Below are 19,113 nucleotides of genomic sequence, written 5' to 3'. Positions count from 1 at the left end.
GAGTATGATAAGAAAAAAGTAATGACCTAGGATATTCTGCATTAATGGAAAAGACAGCTTGTCTCTAGCTTCAGGATCTTAATAACCTTCAAGCTCCACATTTTGTTTATTCTGAGCTTGGGTTTTGCTCATTCTAAACCATTCTCTGAACAGCTTTTCAGCCCTCACCACCAGGACTTTGTCTCATAGAGACAATAACCTTTGCAAATCCTTGACACTACTTAAGGAAAAAGCAATATGCAGAAAGCATCTCTAATGAGCTACTGAGATAAAGGTGATTCTGTTGCTGACTTTGAGTATATATCCAGTGCTGAGCACATCCCTGCATGTTATGCTAATTAAGAAAATAGAGGAACATGTCAAAAAATACATATTCTCAGAAAATGAGTAGACATTTCCATTTGAACCAAGAGATCTTTGTCATGATCATCAACAACAGAATATTGTGAAAGCCTGTTTCTGTAATTTTCCAGGTTCTGCTCAGAGTGGATGACCCAGGCAAAAGCCCTGCCCCTTAGGCCTTTATTCTCTCACATACAGACAGCACTAACCAGAACTATTCCTAGGGAGGGATGATTAGGACTTTGTGCCAGGATACCAAAATTTATAAAGCATTGACATATTCCCTCTGCAGCTGGAAACAAATCAGCCTGTTACCTAGCTGTCAAAACTTAGTTAAAATAGGAAGCAACCAGGTGGTATACTTCCTCCTCTGCAATGTCCTTTAACTTGCTCACTTCCCTTCTGTGCTAGAATACCAGGCGATAAGATGTTCGGTTTTTTATTAATGGAGATGAGCTCCCTTCTGAAGACAAAAAAGAGCTAATTAAATATGAAACTATACAGAATGAAAACAGGCATGACATTATATAGTAAGCAGCAGCCTTATCACCATTGCTTCCTTTTCTCAAAGGCTAATCTCAGCATTGGCTTTCTAGGAATGGATTCTTAAGAAGGTGTGATTTGACATATCACCCAGACAAAGGAGCACTTAATTTTACAGCCTATGAAATCGCAGCTCAGAGATGGGGCTAAGAGGAGATCAGAGATATGAACAGGGAAGAAAATATAAAACATAATAGCGAGAAAGGAAGAGAAAAGGAATACCATTCAATTAAATTTCTCTTTTACTTCTTTATGGTAGGGTCAGTGGAATCTCACCCCTTTGCTGGGGTTAGGGGATGAGGCTTGGTGAAAGTCAACACTTTGTTCTCTCATTTAAAATTGCTAATTTTAAGATTTTTGGATAGGACAATTAATACACAGTAGTGTCAACAAACTTTAAATAATTAGCCTCAGAACAGTACTTTGGGATACAGTGTTTGACAATATAATACTTTGGGGTTATGTAAGAACCAAAGAGCAACCTTTTATCTTGAGCTTTCTTTGAATACACTTCTCAGCTATTCCTTCTCTCTTGCTTGGGCCGCATTTTCCATACAGGATTGTTTTTATGTCATATTAGACTTGTACTGTGTCTCAGCAAAATATGAAAGTGAACCAGAGAAGGCATTCAAGTCTGACTGAATTAAGGTTTCTCTCTTCTGTTTTCAGAAATTGTAATTAAAATGCTTATCCTAATTAATATACAAAATATTGAACAGCATATCAGATGGACATAGTCTCTACTAAGAGATCACCTTAAAATATTCTTGCTTCTCCTCTCAAAACAAAATGCAAAGTGATTAACAAGGTCAGTGAAGAATATTTGAATGTTTCCCAATTCCAAGAAATATCCCCTTAAGGATCCTAGATTTCAGATATCCTTCTTATTGGCTAAAAATGTCATTTGATACTCTTCCTACGAAAATGACATATTCAGAACTTTTGAAAGGTTGGCTTTGGATGGATCCAAGTAAAGCCTTGGTCATCACCAAATTTATGAACAGTAAATGAAATACTTCCCCATAATTCTAGTATGATGCTTCAGTGTGCTGTGGAAATGAAACTCTGGCAGGCACTACAAGGCTAGAAAGGTCTTGGGAATAGACTGAATCTGCTTTACAAGGACCAGCCTAGCTAAGTACAGAAAGACTTCTCACCAGTAGACGGGCCATGTGGTTACAAATTCCTTGCCCATTGCTTCCCATAAATGACATATATGAACAAAAATGGACATGGGCTGATCATGTGACAAGAATAAAGCATGGCTGATGGACCATCAGTGTGTTTCCTTGGTATCCTCACAATGACAGCAGACAGCAAGGAAAGCCCTAGAACACTGGGTAGGCCTGCTAGAGTGATTTTATAGGAAGACATGAACAAGACTTGCACAGGATGTTACAGTCATACATGGATTGCATTAGTCCTTCCACTCATATTTTTGTGGCATGAAGGTTAACGTGGTTCCTCAAAGGCTTTGCCAGTATAGCACAAGCTCTTTCACGTCCTGCCAAGCTAGAAAGACTTTGAATACCACCCTGGGGATGAATTATATGTTTGCTGTCCAAGGACCAACCTAACCCAGTTCAGAGGGGTATATCTACAGGTTGGCTTTTGGGTGATGAATTTTTCAGCTATAGCAACTCTCAAAAACTTTCCACTAAATTGTAGAATGGTTACAGTCTACATCATGTAGGCCCTATCCAACCCGACAAAGTTACAGATCCTCGAAGCATCAAGTAAAATTGTAACCCAATTTGTAAGAGGTTTTGTTTAACATTGTATTTCATTTTGATTTGAATTTGACATATTCTTCTCATGAAATTCTACTGTTACCAAGCACGGTTCTACCTGGAAAAATAAAAAGAAGAAAACTCCACTTTCTATACACTATACAATGCTTTAGCATTTAGAACCTAACCAGGGAAAGGATTGGTGGAGATGGAGGGTCTAGATTAGGGAATATGATCAGGTTTGGGCTAACCTTAAAGACTCTAGGCTCTAGATTCAGGGAAACACATCACTAGGACCATCTTGCTCAGTTTTATTACATGACGTATCTCATTTAATCTGAATTATACAAATAATCAAATGATTTCCTTATGAATTCTTCTTGTTATATATCCAAAGTAAGGTAGGTACTTCAACCAACCTTCCCCAATGCCCCAAATTATAACCAACTCCTCCCACCAAGAAAATTCATATAGTCTTCCTCAGACATATCAATGTACATGGTTCACTATTATAGTTTTCTATGTAGGTCATAGCCTGCAAATAGAGTGTGAACTCCATGAAGGCCAGGGACATGCCTTTTCTAAACTTTGTATTTCCACTAGCATCTTACAGTGTTTAATCCATAGTAGGTACCTAATAAATATTCTTTGAACTTTATAAAAACAGATATGGTCCTTTGTCTCCAAAAGTTGAGAATCTATTGATATTGATATCAACTGGTAGCTATAAAGGGCATTTAGGTCACTGAATACTTTCAGTGCCTAAGATCTAAATACTCAGTGTGAGAGATCCTCTCACCCTTTTAATGGCCTTTCTTTCCACTGTCTGAAAATTCACACGTCACCTGTCCTCTCACAGCAAATGTTAGGTGAGGAGCAGGAGTGAGGAGGAGATGCCCTTGACATGAGCTTCCAAAGGGAAGAGATAAATTCTGTTTGGAATGGGTTTTCTTATAAGAAATAATTTTTGTGGTATTTAAATTCTAAACCTAGCCCACAAAAGCCTCTTTTAAAAACCAGATAGTGTAATTAAATTATAAAACTGACCTAAGAGTTGGGAGACTTGAATTCTAATCCTGGCTTTGTTGTAAACTAGCTGGATGATTTTGGACCAGTCACTTCATCTCTGCAATTTAGGTTTTCATCTGTAAAATAAAAGTGTTTCATTAGATGACTCTGAGTCCCCTTACAACTCAAGTATTCTCTGGCTCACTACTCTGATATTGAAGTTTCAGCTTAGGGGGAAAAAGCCTCATATGATTATAGATTTAGAGCTGTAAGGAACCCTAAAGACCACCTTATTCAGCCACCTCTTTTTGCAGATGAAGAGACTGAGTCACAGAAAGGTTAAGTGATTGACCCAAAGCCACATAAATGACATATATCATTTAATTTGAATTATACAAATAATCAAATTATTTCCTTACAAATTTTTCTTGTTATATATCCAGAGTAAGTTACTTCTTACTTTGTGTTAAATAATAAGTGTTAAAGATGGATTTTGAACCTTGATTCTTTAAATCCATTGCTCTTTCCACTGTACTATACTGTCATAGAATAATGATACAGTCATAATAGTAGCATTTCTATAATGCTTTAAGATTTGCGAAGTGCTTTACAAGTATTAGGTCATTTTATCCTCATTAATGAGGATAATAATAGCATACATCTTCTAGGGTCATTGTGAGGATCAGATGAGATAGTAATTGTAAAGCGCTTAGCACAGTGCCTGGCACCTAAGTGCTAAATAACTTATTATTATTATTGTCATCTTCACAATAACCCTGGAAGTTAGGCACTATTATTATCTCCATTTGACTGATGAGGTAACAGAGGCAGACAGAGGTTAAATGACTTACTTGCCCAGAGATACCCAGCTAGTAAGTGTCCAAGGTCACATTTGAACTCAGGTCTTCCTGAACCCAGGTACAGCACTCTACTCACTGCGCTAATTATACTGTATGTGAGCAAAAAACTATATTTTGTGAACAAAGAGTTAGGAGGTTTTCATGTTTGGAAATCAGGAGGCATAAAAATAAAAGAATTTAAGGAAGGTCAAGGGAAATGAACATTATGAGTGGGGCTTAAAGTATAGAAATGAAATATTAGGGGCAGCTAAGTGGCACAGTAGATAGAGCTCCGGATTTGGAGTCAGGAGGACCTGGGTTCAAATCTGGCCTCAGACACTTGAAAATTACTAGCTGTGTGACCCTGGGCAAGTCACTTAACCTCAATTGCCTCACCAAAAAAAAAAAAAAAGCAAAATAAAATGTTAAGTGAATTGACTTATAAACTTCCAACTGGGAAGGAGAAAATGAAAGTTATCTAGGTGCCAATATACATTACCATCCACATCACACTCTAGGATACAGCCCTTCATGCTGGTTCTCACACATAACACTCCATTTTGCATTTGTGCTCTCTCTCTCTTTTTTTTTAAACAAGTTATGGCCCATTTATTAAAGAATACTTTTGGACAGTTTATGTTTCACTAGTCTGTTCTGGCATGTTTCTAATGATATCAGAATCACCTGGATCAATGATAGCCAGTGTACATACTCTGTAGTACTTCCCACATGCTGTACCCAATTCAATGTTATTGCCATTGTAGTGATGGACACCAGTTTTGGCCAACATAGTGTAATATTCAATCTCTGATTTCCTCAAGGTTGGGCAGTTGTTGGCTAAGATGACCAATTTGGCTTTGCCTTGTCTGATCATTTTCAGGGTCTGTTTGTAGCCTACCACGTATTTGCCGCTTTTCATGACCAGCTGGAGCCTCGAGTTGGGCTCCAGCGGCTTTTTCTGTCTTCTTTGCGGCCACCATCTTCCTGCCTGCGGTATGGGAGGACCCTCAGCCAGAGACCGGCCTCCAAGATGGCTGGGAAGCAAGAAAGGCCATTTGTGCTCTCTTTCAGAGAGCGTTCCCTCCTCACCTCTGCCTCTGAGAAGTCCCAGCTTCTTTCAGGACTCAGCTCCAGTGCCATCTTCTAAACGAAGCCTTTCCCTATCTCCCTAGTTCCTAGTTCTCTCTCTCCCAAAGTTGCCTTGTTTTTATTTTATATGAATTCTATATATACTTCTGTATGTCCATATTGCACATAAATATAAGCATCTCAAGGGCAGGAAGTTTCATTTTTGTTTTTGCATCCCCACTGCCTAGCCCAGTGCTTGACAGAACAAAGATTATGTAAATGTTTGTTTGATTGATTGTTGAAGTGAAAGGCTTTAAAGCAAGTTTGCTTCTTGAACTTGGTGAATATTCTTGAACCTTTTCCAGGGTATTCTAGTTAGTTACAAGCAAAGTAGCCTGCCTCAGTAGCTACATGAGGGTCCCCTGGAAGAGGCAGCACTGCAGAATCCTGTGAGTAAAATATATCATCAGCCTGGTGGCAAGAAATGATTGACTAGGCTCTGGACCAAGGCTATGCCCAAGGTATGGAAAAGAAGAGTGAATTTAAGAAATATACCATGGAAAGGAAGCAATTTTGAGCAAACACGACACTTTGAGGCTCCTGGTTTGGAAAGGCAGTGATATATCACCACTTGCTCCTGTGATAAGGAAGCCAGACATGGGGCAGAGACAAGGAGGGAAGCTGAATAGCTCAGTCTTAACCACATTTACTTTGACATGGATATCCAGTGTGAGAGAATAATGCTATTGTGGTCACAAAAGTTTAAAAACCAAACGAACTTTCCTTTCCTCTGTCTAATTAAAAGTAAGTGACTCTCCTGCCTCTGAAACATCTGTCTGATCTGATTTTCTCTGTTTCTTACAATTGAGTCCTTCTTGCTGACAAGAGAACAAAATAGCACTTCACAGAGATATGGTAACCCTGACAGTTCATATTAACATCGCTGCACCTAGTCCTGCCTTTTCTCAGCTTCTTGTACTGTTGATCAACAAATATATGTAACTGCCAGCTGAAATACCAGTCAAACCACACCATCATGGGTGCTTTTACCTTCTTTCTTTCTGCTTCCTTTCATTGTTTTTCATAATTATAATACCCTTGGCATCCCATTTTCATTGTTGTTACTATTTCTTCAATATTTCCAAAAACTGTTTAACTGAATAAAATGTGCCTTGTGATTTTTCTTTCCCCATAGATGGTGATTTCTTCAAATTCTTTAGCTTCAGGAAAAAAAAAACCAAATGAAGCAAAGCATAAAAACATTTCCGACAAAGAACCAATATCCTTATGTTTTTTCCCATGTAATGTAGATTTTCGTTGGTTTTAAATAGCCCCTAGATGAGCATTTCCAAGATGTGGCCTCAGCAATTGTACTAAAAAATGCTGTTAGTGCAGATGTAGGCAAAAGTAACTAATGAAGCCTTAGCCCTTTGAAAATAATCATAGTATCACAGAATTAGAGTTGGGACATCAGAGGGTAAGAGAATATGTCTGCACAGATTACTGAAGATAAGCAAAGCATACTTTGCTACTTTGAAGTTAATCCCAAAGTGTTTTTTTTAATTTCAGCGTTATTAGAGTTGTTTTGTTTTTTAACCTCTTAGATGAGTTTCCATCAAGTTGTTTTCAAGTGATGCTATATCTATCTCTCATCATGTCAACCCATCTCCACAGTAGAATGGAAGTTCTTTGAGGGTAGAGACTATTTTATTTTGGGCTTTGAATCCCTAGCACCTGGCACAGCGCCTGATATGTAATGGGTACTTAATAAATATTTGTTGAGATTTATTAAATTGAACTGAATATAATAAATCTACTTGATGTTTCTCTCATGCGACATGACATTTCCCATCACCACATCTGTACATTGGCTGTCTACTATTCCTTCGATGCTCTACTCACCTCTACCTTTTAGCTTCCCTGACTTCTTTCAAGACTCAGCTGAAATCCCATCTTCTGCACAAGGCCTTTCTCTCTTCCCTTAGTTTCTGATACTTTCCCCTATCATATAACTTTCCATCTACTCTTTTAACTTGTACGTATCTAGTTGGTTTTTTTAAAATTTATTTTGTCTTTATGGTCACAGCAACTGGCATACAGTAAACACTTCAGTGCTAGTTGACTCGCTAACTGATTAACTGACTTGTCAACCAATCACTGTTAGACTCACCAAAGTAAAAGTAAAGAGTTTTCCCTGTGATAATGGCTCTATGCAAAGTTTCTTTGCTTTATGACATGATCTAATTTTGTGGTGGCTCCATCTTCCCTTGGCATATATGTAAGTTCTCATTTTACTATCTCATTCTCTTCATCCTTTTCAATGGAGTTCAGATAGAAACAATCTTGGGGCAAATTACCATTCTGCTATTTTTACTTCATATTCAGTGGTCCTTAGACTGAAGTGGATAAAATAATTGCTTTTTGCAGTTGAATAGAATTATTAGAATGTAAACTCATCCTCTCTAGGAGAGTCGGTCAGTAAACATTTAGAAAGCATTTATTGTGTTCCAGGCTGGGATACAAAGAAAGGTAAAAGATAGTCCCTTTCCTCAAGGAGTCCACAATCTAATAGGTAAGACAGCACATAAAAAGAAGCAAAAAAAGGAGGTAAGAGGGTGAGTTCTGGGCACCTGGAACATGATGAAATCCTACAGCCAGATAGGAAGTGATGAGTTGACTGCTTTACCCTCCACCCTCTCCATTCAGAGGACCCCAGGGGATTGGGCTATGGAAAAGGTATGAGTCTCAGAGTTGACATGGTCTTGCTGGAAGATGAGTTTTATACAAGATAACAGAGGTGATGTATAGTTCATCCCATTCCCACATGCTTTGGATCTCCTTAGCTACATCTCTATACTTTGGGGTTTTTTAATTAATTAGTTTGTTTTTAGTTTTCAATATTCACTTCCATAAGATTTTGAGTTCCAAATTTTCTCCCCATCTCTCTCCTTCCCCCACCCCAAGACAGCGTGCAATTTAATATAGGCTCTACATATACATTCATATTGAACCTATTTTCACATTAGTCATATTTAAAGAAGAATTAGAACCAATGGGAGAAACCCCGAGAAAGAAGAAACAAACAAGAAAAAAAGAAAGAGAGAGAGAGAAAGAGAGAGAGCAAATAATATGCTTCCATCTGCATTTAGACTCCATAGTTCTTTTTCTGGATGTGGACAGCATTTTCCATCATGAGTCCATTGGCGTTGTCTTCAATCTTTGCATTGCTAAGAAGAAAGGAGTCTATCAAAGTTAGCCATCGCACATTGTGGCTGTTACTGTGTATAATGTTCTCCTGGTTCTGCTCACTTCACTCAGCATGAGTTCATTCAAGTCTTTCCAGGTTTTTCTGAAGTCTGCCTGCTCATCATTTCTTATAACACAATAGTATTCCATTACATTCATATACCACAACTTGTTCAGCCATTCCCCAACTGATGGGTATCCCCTCAATTTACAGTTCTTTGCCACCACAAAAAGAGTTGCTATAAATATTTTTGTACATGTGGTCCTTTTCCCATTTTTATGATCTCTTTGGAATATAGACCTAGAAGTAGTATTACTGGGTCAAAGGGTATGCACATTTTATAGCCCTTTGGGCATAGTTCCAAATTGCTCTCCAGAATGGTTGGATCAGTTCACAACTCCACCAACAATGCATTAGTGTTCCAAATTTCCCACATTTTCTCCAGCATTTACAATTTTTTTTTGTTTTGTCATGTTAGCCAATCTGATAGGTATCATGTGGTACCTCAGAGTTGTTTTGATTTGCATTTCTCTAATGAATAGTGATTTAGAGCATTTTTTCATATGACTATATATAGCTTTAATTTCTTCCTCTCAAAACTGCCTGTTCATATCCTTTGACCATTTATCATTTGGGGAATGACTTGTATTCTTATAAATTTGACTCAATTGTCTATATATTTTAAAAATGAGGTTTTTATAAGAGACACTGATTATAAAAATTCTTTCCCAGTGTTCTGCTTCCCTCCTAATCTTGGTTGCATTGGCTTTGTTTGTGCAAAAACTTTTCAATTTAATGTGATCAAAATTATTCATTTTGTATTTCATAATGTCCTCTATCTCTTATTTGGTCATAAGTTCTTCCATTTTCCATAAATCTGATAGGTCATCTCTATACTTTGTAAATTTTTTATTCCAGATAGCTTGGAGTCTATCATTATCATCATCCTCATCCTCATCATTAGAGTTACTTATTAGATGTATGCTACTAATAGATGGCAGTAAATTACAAATAAGGAATTACAAAAGTTGACTACAATAGAGGATATTATCTAAAAATGTAGGAGTAAAAAAGAAGACGGACTGGTCTTATTTACTTATCTTACTTACCTTTGCATGACAAGAGAAATTGAGGAGGGCCAATTAATATTGCAAACACATTAGAGGACATGGACAAGAGTCACACATGATGGGTAGGCACAGATGACCTGCACCATTAGCAGTAATACTAACATAGAAGAGACTGCAAATCCACCTGGATATTTTATTATTAGGTAGAATAAAGGATCAAAAGGGACTGAAAATAGAACACAACATTAAGGGAATCTACCAATATTAAAAAATAGTCATAATCTTCCTTTTTATTGGAAACTCGTAAATTCTATTGCTTGAATGGATGAACAGCGAGTTGTGGGATTGTAAATTCACTTGGTATGATAGTTGTTAGGTACCTTGATCTTGGTGCTTCTTAGTGAAAACACAGCCTGACACGGTGTTGATTAGGTCTAGCATAGCATTTCTTGTCTGCCTGTGACAGAGTAATTTTGAAGCTTGTGGTTCCTAAGTTCATAGAGCTGGATGACATTATGCTAATTGCATCAAGTCCCCAAGCACTACAAATCCTCATACTCACTTAAAAAACATTAGCCTAACAAAATTGAACAAAAATAAATAAAAATACATATTGCTTAAATTATTACATGCAACTGAATAGGCAGCCCTATGAATTAGACCATCAGTATATATCTTGGACAGGTACTATAATTAGGCAACAAACTGAGCCTGAGTAGTAGATCAGGGTAAGTCATATTTAGATAATTGTCCTGTTCTTAATGATTCTCTGCTTTACATAAGGATTGGTGAAAATGACATATGATCAACAACGCATATAAGCAGAAAAGTAGGACCGTATAGTGAAAGTGAGGGATCACAATTAGACTAACATCTGCACTGGTATCCCCACATCATTTATTTGGTGAACCCACTGTGGAGGATTTATGGAAGATAAGGAACAGGAGTTGCATAGGGAAAAGAGGAGTGAATGGGCTACAATCTTGACCAATGGGGGAAATATCTAACATAGATGAGATAACTGATGCACTGAAGGATTGAAATATTATCTAAGAAGTGTCTTTCCTTTACTCATCAGATACCTCATTTCAGTGTCTTTAAAAGATGAAATATTTAGAGGGTTGGAATGAATTATTAATATTCTTCTTTGAATAATGATTAATCCTCCATGGCTCTATTAGAAATATGCAAATCAAAAGGCAATCATTCTTGTCTTTGATGTTTGCATTCAACATTTACTTAAATTTTTTTTAATGTCTGAAGTCTTACATTCTACCTTTCCCCTATCAATTTTATTTTGGTGGTGCTTATTTTTGTTGAAATGACTTATTTAAAGCTCAATATTAAACTTGCTTTGTAACAATTTACATTTAAATTAATTTCAATGCATAAAGTATCATAATATTTTCTCAGTTAATCCCTCTAAGCTCTTATCAAGATACTTTGTTCATTCATTCTCATTCACCTTTTCTCTTCTGTGTCATAGTGACTGGAGACTTCATTCTTCTGGTTCCGCTTTTTTCACTTTGCATCATTTCATAAAGGATTTTCAAGCTTCTTTGTATTCCTCATACATTTTCATCTTAATTTCTTATAGAATGCTATAACATGAATGCATCACAGTTTGTTTAACTAGTACCCAGTTGTTGGATGATTAGGTAATTTCCAGAGTGTTTTTGTTTTGGGTGTTTTTTGTTGTTGTTGTTGTGGGTTTGAGTTTTGTTTCATTGTTTTGTTTTGGTTTTTTTTGTAATTACATATGACACTTATGAATGTCTTTGAACAGAGGTTGTTTTTGGTTTGATTTTGGTAATTCTTTAAGGTCACCAACACTTTTCAGGTAGCATACTTAGTCACAGAGATCTCAGCCCTTAATAAATATTTTAAGGAACAATCTATTTGCTTTTTGTTGAAGTCCATGGATTACTTACAACATGAAACAATCTGTTTTTCCTCAGAGTTTATTTACTGACTGTTTACAAGTGAAAGCTCTTTGAGAAAATCAATCAATTACTATTATATTTATTTGGCTTATAGTTGTGGGAAAGGGGGGATTTTCTTGGGACTCTTAACTGTTCTGCCCCTAGAGCTGGACTGAGGAAAAGAAGGCTTTTTCTTCTAATGTTCTGTCAAAGAAACAGTTTCTAGATGTAAGATCTATACAGTTGAAGCACAACAGAGAGAGAATCATGAAATGAGAGGAGCAGAGTAAATTCAGGGCTCTTTACTGTCTGTCAAGGTAAATCAGACAAGAGTAGATTTTGTTTGGGGAACTGAATTAATCAAACAGGTTTGAGCAACCTTCAAATCTAGTCACTTTGGCAAAGATTTGCTGTCTCGCTCTTAGACTCTTATTGAATTGGGGTCTTCTGGTTTTTGTTAAGTTCTGGTCACCACAATGCCATTAGGCACTGCAGTAGGATTTAGGAGAGGTAGAGATGCTCTAGAGAAACAGTGTGATGCACAGAGAGCTGCCCAAGAAACCTGGGTTTCTCTCAGTGTCCTAAGAACCTCTCTAAGATTATAGGACATAGAGAAGATGTTAGCCTGCATGAGCATAGGAAGTTTCCTCATCTTGGAATTCCTTATACAAATGAAATCACAGGTCCAGGCATTATCTTTATAGTGCTTATCCCTATAAATTCTTTGGTTATATGAGTCTAATAGTTTATAGTCAAGAGCAAACTAGTCCATCTGAACAGAGAGAGTGACCTTCCTTATATATTCTCTGTGAAACAAGGAGTTTCTGAAATCCCAGGAAGGGACAGGAAAAAATACTCATTGGGCAAGATATTAATATCAACTTGGTTTATTTGGTATTTTCTTAAGACTAATTTCCTTTATATTGGTAGTTCATCAGGGGCTGGAATTTTTTTCTTCTTAATTCTCCCTTCTTATATTTTCCCCTAGCATTTTGCCCACATTTCTCCTTCTGTCCTAGAATATTATTTCATACTTATCAAGAGGCAGTATGGGTAGTATTATAGTACAGAGAGACTGAAGCATACTATTTTTCTCTTTCTTTTTCTTTCTTTCCTTCCTTCCTTTTTCTTTCTGTCCTACACAAAATCAATGGTATGAAAATGTTTTACATGACTGCACATGTATAACCTATATCAAATTGCTTACTGTCTCAGGGAGAAGGGAGGAAAGAGAGGGGGAGATATAATTCAGAGCTCAAAACTTAAAAAAAAGTATGTTAAAATTATTTTACATGTAATTGAGGTGAAATAAAATACTATTTTTTAAAAAAAGAAAGAAAAAGAAAGCTGGCTTCCCAATGAGGAAGACCTAGGTTCATGCCTTGCTTTTGACACACAATGGTTTTGTGACTCCAGTGAGTCACTTAACTTCTGAGTAGAAATTGCAAGGCAGGTACTGACACTTATTGATAGAGACAGTCCCTTACCAGGTGCTCCCTATACCAGAAAACTAACAGATTCAGTGCAAAAGGACACAATCATACCTGTTGGTGCACGTGCTTTATCACCCCCACTTCTTGCCTCAGTTTATATTAAAAGCTCCTTGGAGGAGGAATTTATTTGGGGGTTTTGTTTGCTTGTTTTGGAGGCAATCAGGGTTAAGTGACTTGCCCAGGGTCACATAGCTAGTGTCTGAGGCCGAATTTAAACACAAGTCCTCTTGATTCCAGGGATGGTGCTCTATCCACTGCCACCTAGCTGCCCTGAGGCAACTGTTTTGTGTGTTGTATCCATTGCCTCTAGCACTTTGCCTTTTATATAGTTGGTGCCTAAGAAATGTTTGTAAATTGAATTGAATTGGACTAACTTTGCGTTCTCTCTAGTAACTTCTAGGTAGTAGAGATTCTTATTACATTTAACAATAATGTCCTGCTTCTGGGCACAGGAGTCGCGGATGCTCTATATTCTCCCTCTTCACCAAGGGCATCTTCTACTCTGGAAACATACAAGTGATGGCTGTGTTCAGCCCTGGGAAAGCCTGCATGAAAGGAGTTAGGTTCTTTTTTTTTTCATATTCTTTGGTTCATTGCATCCCATACTCTGACATCCTAGGGATGATTTACTTAAAGCTTATTTTGTGGCTCATATTTAGTGTTCTTCCCAAAGGGAGGGAAATAGAAAGGTGCTTAGTATTCAATATGAATCAGGTATGGGACAGGTATTTATTTTCTTTACACGAAAGAAATGATAAATACACAATACTTAAAAGTGTGCATCAACAGAAAGACTTAAAACAGGATTTAGTAACCTAACTTATACTGCAAGTAGTTATTCTCACAGGTGATCCAACCTCATCAGGACATAAAGCAATTTGTGGGATTGCTGAATCAGCATTTTTATATTTCACCTTGGTTTTGTGCTCTCCTTCAAAGTTCATGTTTACTGGGTGGCCAGACCAGAGGTTGAGCTTTTCTTTTTGCTGGGGTTCATCATCTGTATTAGTGACAGCTAGGTGGTAAAGTAGATATAGAGCATTAGATCTGGAGTCAGGAAGACTTAAGTTGAAATCAGACCTCAAAACTGACTTCTCTTGGCCTCAGTTTCCTCATCTATAAAATGGGGATAATAATAGTACTTACCTCCCAGGGTTCTTGTGAGGATCAAATAAGATAATATTTGTAAAGCACTTAGTATAGTAAGCACATGGTAGATGCTATGTAAATGCTAGTTGTTATCATCATATGCCGCAGGGGAGCAGTTGCCATATAGCCAACCTGGGGTAAGAGTTACCAATCCCAGTTCCCACCCCTTCAGCTAGAGTCTTAAATTGTACTCACATACTTTGCAGCCAAGAAAAAGAAGAAATCCAGTTTTACAAAATGATTTTTACTCCAGAAAAAGAATAGTAATAAAAATAACTGACATTCATATAGAAATAAATTTTGGATAGCAGAGCTTCTACTAATCTTTTGTTCCATGCTGTGTTTGGTGGCCTATAAAATAATATGTTTCTTATCTTATGACATACATAACAGATATTTTGGGGGAACAGAGAACTTAAGAGGACCAATTCACAAAATCAGGCCAAGATTCCCAGAATTTTTAACACCCCTCACCCAATTTCCATGTCGACCTCATGCTCACTTAAGAAGGAGGTTCTCCATGATACAAATTCCATAGTCCTTCAGTAGCCTCAAAATGACTGAGGAGAACTGGCACAGGAGTGAATTTTGGGGGTCTTCAGGGTCAGACCCATGAAGAGCTAGAATGCCCCCCTTCAGTATTCTTATTGCTTTAACAACAAAATCTGGTTCCTTTGCCCTTGATCCTTTTTATAATTTCTTGTACCATATTAGTAACTTCAGCAGACTTTAAAATGAGCACAAATCAGATATGCCCTTATCGTTTAATAATCCTGCATGAAGCATATGATTAAAATGCTCCAGTTTAAGTATTTTCCCCAAGGCATTAACTACCCTAAGAGTCACACCGTGATGAACCAGAGTGTTCATAAATGATAGTTTAGTTTTTGAGTACTTTATATGGGGAAAAAAAAGGATTTATTACAACTGACCTAATTGATAGAAAGTAGGTTTGATAAAAAATGGCTTGTAATTACTCAGAGGTCTCTTTTTATTAGCGTTTGATTTTTTTTAAAGAAAGCGAAGGTCTAAGAAATCAGTGCTACAGTGTATTCTCCACTGTGTGAATGTGACCTCCTAAAAGTATTAAAAGAAATTTTCTCATATCAGAAGGAGATCTGTAAACCTTGTAGATTGCTAGATGGTGATGACAGTTACAACACAGGGCTACTTTTATCTTCTGTGACTAGCTCGATGGCCCTGGGAAAGCTAACACCCTTGTCCTCCCTTTCATTCAAGCTTACCTCCTACCCAACAGTAGACAACATGTTCATATATTAAAAAATATATAAGATAGAAACCAAAATACACAGAAGTGATTTATAAATTCATATCCCAATCCTCTTTAATCTTACTATCACCTCCCATATCACTATAGTTATTTTCTTTACATTTTGATCCCTATACTCTCTACTTCATTTCCCTTCAACTCACTTTGCCCATTTCTTGCTGACATTATTGCCGAAATGGAATTGGCAAAGGGCAAAGATGTGTGTGTGTGTATATATATACATATATATACATATATATATGTATATATATACACACACATATGCATACACACATATACATACACACATACATGTCTTTCAGACACTAGAATGTGTTACAGAGATCTGTTTTAGAATCTCCTTCTTTGGATCTTAAAAATGTGATAGATTCTTATGGATTATTATTTGTCCACTCCACAGCTAGGTGGCACAGTGGATAGAGCATTGGGCCTGGAGTTCCTAAGTTCAAATCCTGCCTCAGACATTTACTAGTTGTGGGACCCTGGGCAAATCACTTAACCCTGTTTGCCTCAGTTTCTTCATATGTAAAATGAACTGGAGAAAGAAATAGCAAACCACTCTAGTATCTTTGCCAAGAATACCCCAAATGGGGTTAGGAAGAATCGGACACAACTGAAAAATGACAGAACAATAACAACTACTATGATCTACAAATACTATGCAATTTGCAGTTTCAGAGAGTTGTCTGGGGTCAGGGGGAAGAGGTGCTGAATAGGAAAATGACCCGCCCAGGGTTTCACAACCACTATATATCTGAGGCAAGACATGAGCCCACATATTGTTGACCCCATTCTGACCCTTTATCCACTGTGTCCAAATGTCAATGATAATGATGACAATGAAGAAATTTATTATTATAACAATGGTAATAATATATCTGCTATGTATATAACCATCTACAGCTTCCAAAGCACTTTACATACGTTATCTCTTTTGAGCCCTGCAACAACTCAATGAGCAAGTCTTAACTATATCTTACAGGAAATATTTACCCATTAACCAATCTTTGGGCTCCAATAGCATTTTTTTTTAAATTCAGCTGTTCTTCAGATACTCTGACCTAGATAAATACAAGTGATAATTTTGGTTCTGAAAACCAGGATTTTATCCACCCACTTGAGAAAACATGTGTTGAAATCTTTAATTAGGATTCTTTTTATTAATAAATGGTTTTGTGCCATTGTGTCTATGTTTGTCTGAAAATCTCAAAGCTAGTCAGGGAAGGAATGATTATCTACAAAAAAATGATTAACAGAAAAGCAATCAATGTGGTCATAAAATATGGAGAGTTCATTTAAAAATATATTGATCAGATGCTTTATATATGACACTTTACTAGGCACCATTGGAATTCAAATAAATATGAAACATGATGTCTGCCATCTGGGTGTTTATAATCAGTCTTATGTGGGGGTGGGGGGAAGAGAAGATGGTTAAGTCTTGAGCCAATTTACCTGCACTTCAGGCTAAAAAAAATAGATGTTATGGAGGAAAAATTGTTGTATTTGGATAAATTATCTGATTTTTTGCTATTGATTCACTACATAATTGCTCAGCTTTCCTTTACTTTATCCACATATAAGCAAGCTTTTTTTAATCATTAGCTTATAGAGAAAGAGATAAGACTTTGTTAATTCCCAAATATAGCATGATATTTTGCTAGCTTAAGACAGTCTTGATATATAGGAAATGTCGGGGGTAGGGGGAGGAGTTGTAGATTTCTTGCAGAATATAGGCATCAGTGCATACTCATAAAAAAGATTATAAGTAAGGAACTGGAAAGAACCAAAGGAGGCAATGGGATTCTGATTTAAGCAGATTTATAACTTTCCCTGCTTTCCTCTTTCCCTTACTCTTTCCCTAACCGTCATACAAAGATCCTAAAGATCCCAAAGATCTTAATTGACTGCTGGTTTATTTAAAGCAATTTACACTGAGATATAAATGGGCAGAAAGCTTAAACTTCCCAGGGAATATTTGCATCTCCAGAGAGATCTTTAACCTTTTTGATTCTTAAATGGCGATATTTAAATGAGTGGTAGTGGTGAGATTATTCACAAGCATGGGAATCCTCTGGAAATCTTAATCCATTCTAGACAGCTATCTTTCCTTCTCTACCCACAGTCCACTGAGGAGCTAAATATCTAGAATCCCAATTTTTTGATAGCAGGGAATATTAGGTACTCCATACCCTTCCTAAATTTTGTGCATGCACCCATCTTTACCTAGTTTAAAAAAAGAAGGGGGGTAGGATATCACTTTAAAGGCAAAAATGAACTGCTTTCTAAGCATAATTATGTCCAAATGAGTTATATAGACTGCATCTATGGACCTGTAGTCTATATCTTGAAAATAGCAGTTTAAAAATGGAAACAATCCAACTCTAGTAGAAGATGCCATTCATTATCAAAGACCAGATTCTGGTTTGTATAGATAGAAGGTCGACCTGTTTCAGCATGGCAATTCTAATTTCAGTCTGCCTTCCTTCAGTGGATTTGATCAATGTGGATATACCCTGAAGAGCTCATCCTCTCCATACTGTCTCATCCTATGTTGCTTTTTTTTTTTTTTTACTATTGTTGCTCAGTTGTTTTTTCAATTGTGCCTGACTCTTCATGATCCCATTTGGTGTTTTCTTGGCAGAGATACTGGAGTAGTTTGCCATTTCCTTCTCTAGCTTATTTTACAGATGAGGAAACTGAGGTAAACAGGGTTAAGTGACTTGTCCAAGGTCACACAGCTGGTAAGTGTCTGAGGCTACATTTGAACTCATGAAAACAAGTCTTCCTGATTCCAAGCTCAGTGCTATATCCACTGTACTACCTAGCTACCCGTGGCTTCCCATAAATCTTCCATAAAGAATTTAACTAAAGCCATGGCAACCTTCCTATTGGTCTTTTCACATTTCGTGGTTATCAGTGCAACATTAGACTACCTACCTTTTATCCCTTCCTAACTCTCAATCTGTGACTGGCCTGCCTTCCAGACTGATCACATATTTCCTGGATGAAACCCTTTTCCCCACTTCATTGCAAGTAATTATTGGGGAATATACTGCAGCCTTCCTATACCCACCATCATCTCTCCATTGCCTTTTGGGTCCCTCAAAGTTTGAATCCTTCAGAGATTGTGGTTTCACAGGAGGAATGTTTAACATTATAAAGAAGGGATTTTTGGTAGCTAGATGGTACAGTAGATAGAGCTCTGGTCTTGGAGTCAGGAAGACTTGAGTTCAAATTCAACCTCAAACACTTGAAACTTACTAGCTGTATGACCCTGGGCAAGTCACTTAACCCCGATTGCCTCACCAAAAAAAAAAAAAAAAAAAAGGGATTTTTGTGTCAGAGGAGCAGCTTGAGATCAGCAAAAGCACTGTAGTTTGCCAAATGCAATGCAGTCCTCTCTTCCCC

General features: G+C 37.1%; 1 protein-coding gene and 1 pseudogene across 1 annotated transcript in view; one reads left to right on the top strand and one right to left on the bottom strand.

Moving 5' to 3' along the window:
- The window catches only part of MTUS2 (microtubule associated scaffold protein 2), a 466,747-nt gene that overhangs the window by 191,335 nt on the left and 256,299 nt on the right, over window positions 1-19,113 (top strand). The gene's annotated exons all lie outside the window — the stretch shown is intronic.
- On the bottom strand, window positions 5,097-5,442 carry LOC114022746 (annotated as a pseudogene).

The sequence above is a fragment of the Vombatus ursinus genome, unplaced genomic scaffold, assembly GCF_900497805.2.
Source record: "Vombatus ursinus unplaced genomic scaffold, bare-nosed wombat genome assembly UNPS02014813.1, whole genome shotgun sequence".
Taxonomy (NCBI): Eukaryota; Metazoa; Chordata; class Mammalia; order Diprotodontia; family Vombatidae; genus Vombatus; species Vombatus ursinus.
This window is presented reverse-complemented; position numbering and strand designations above follow the sequence as displayed.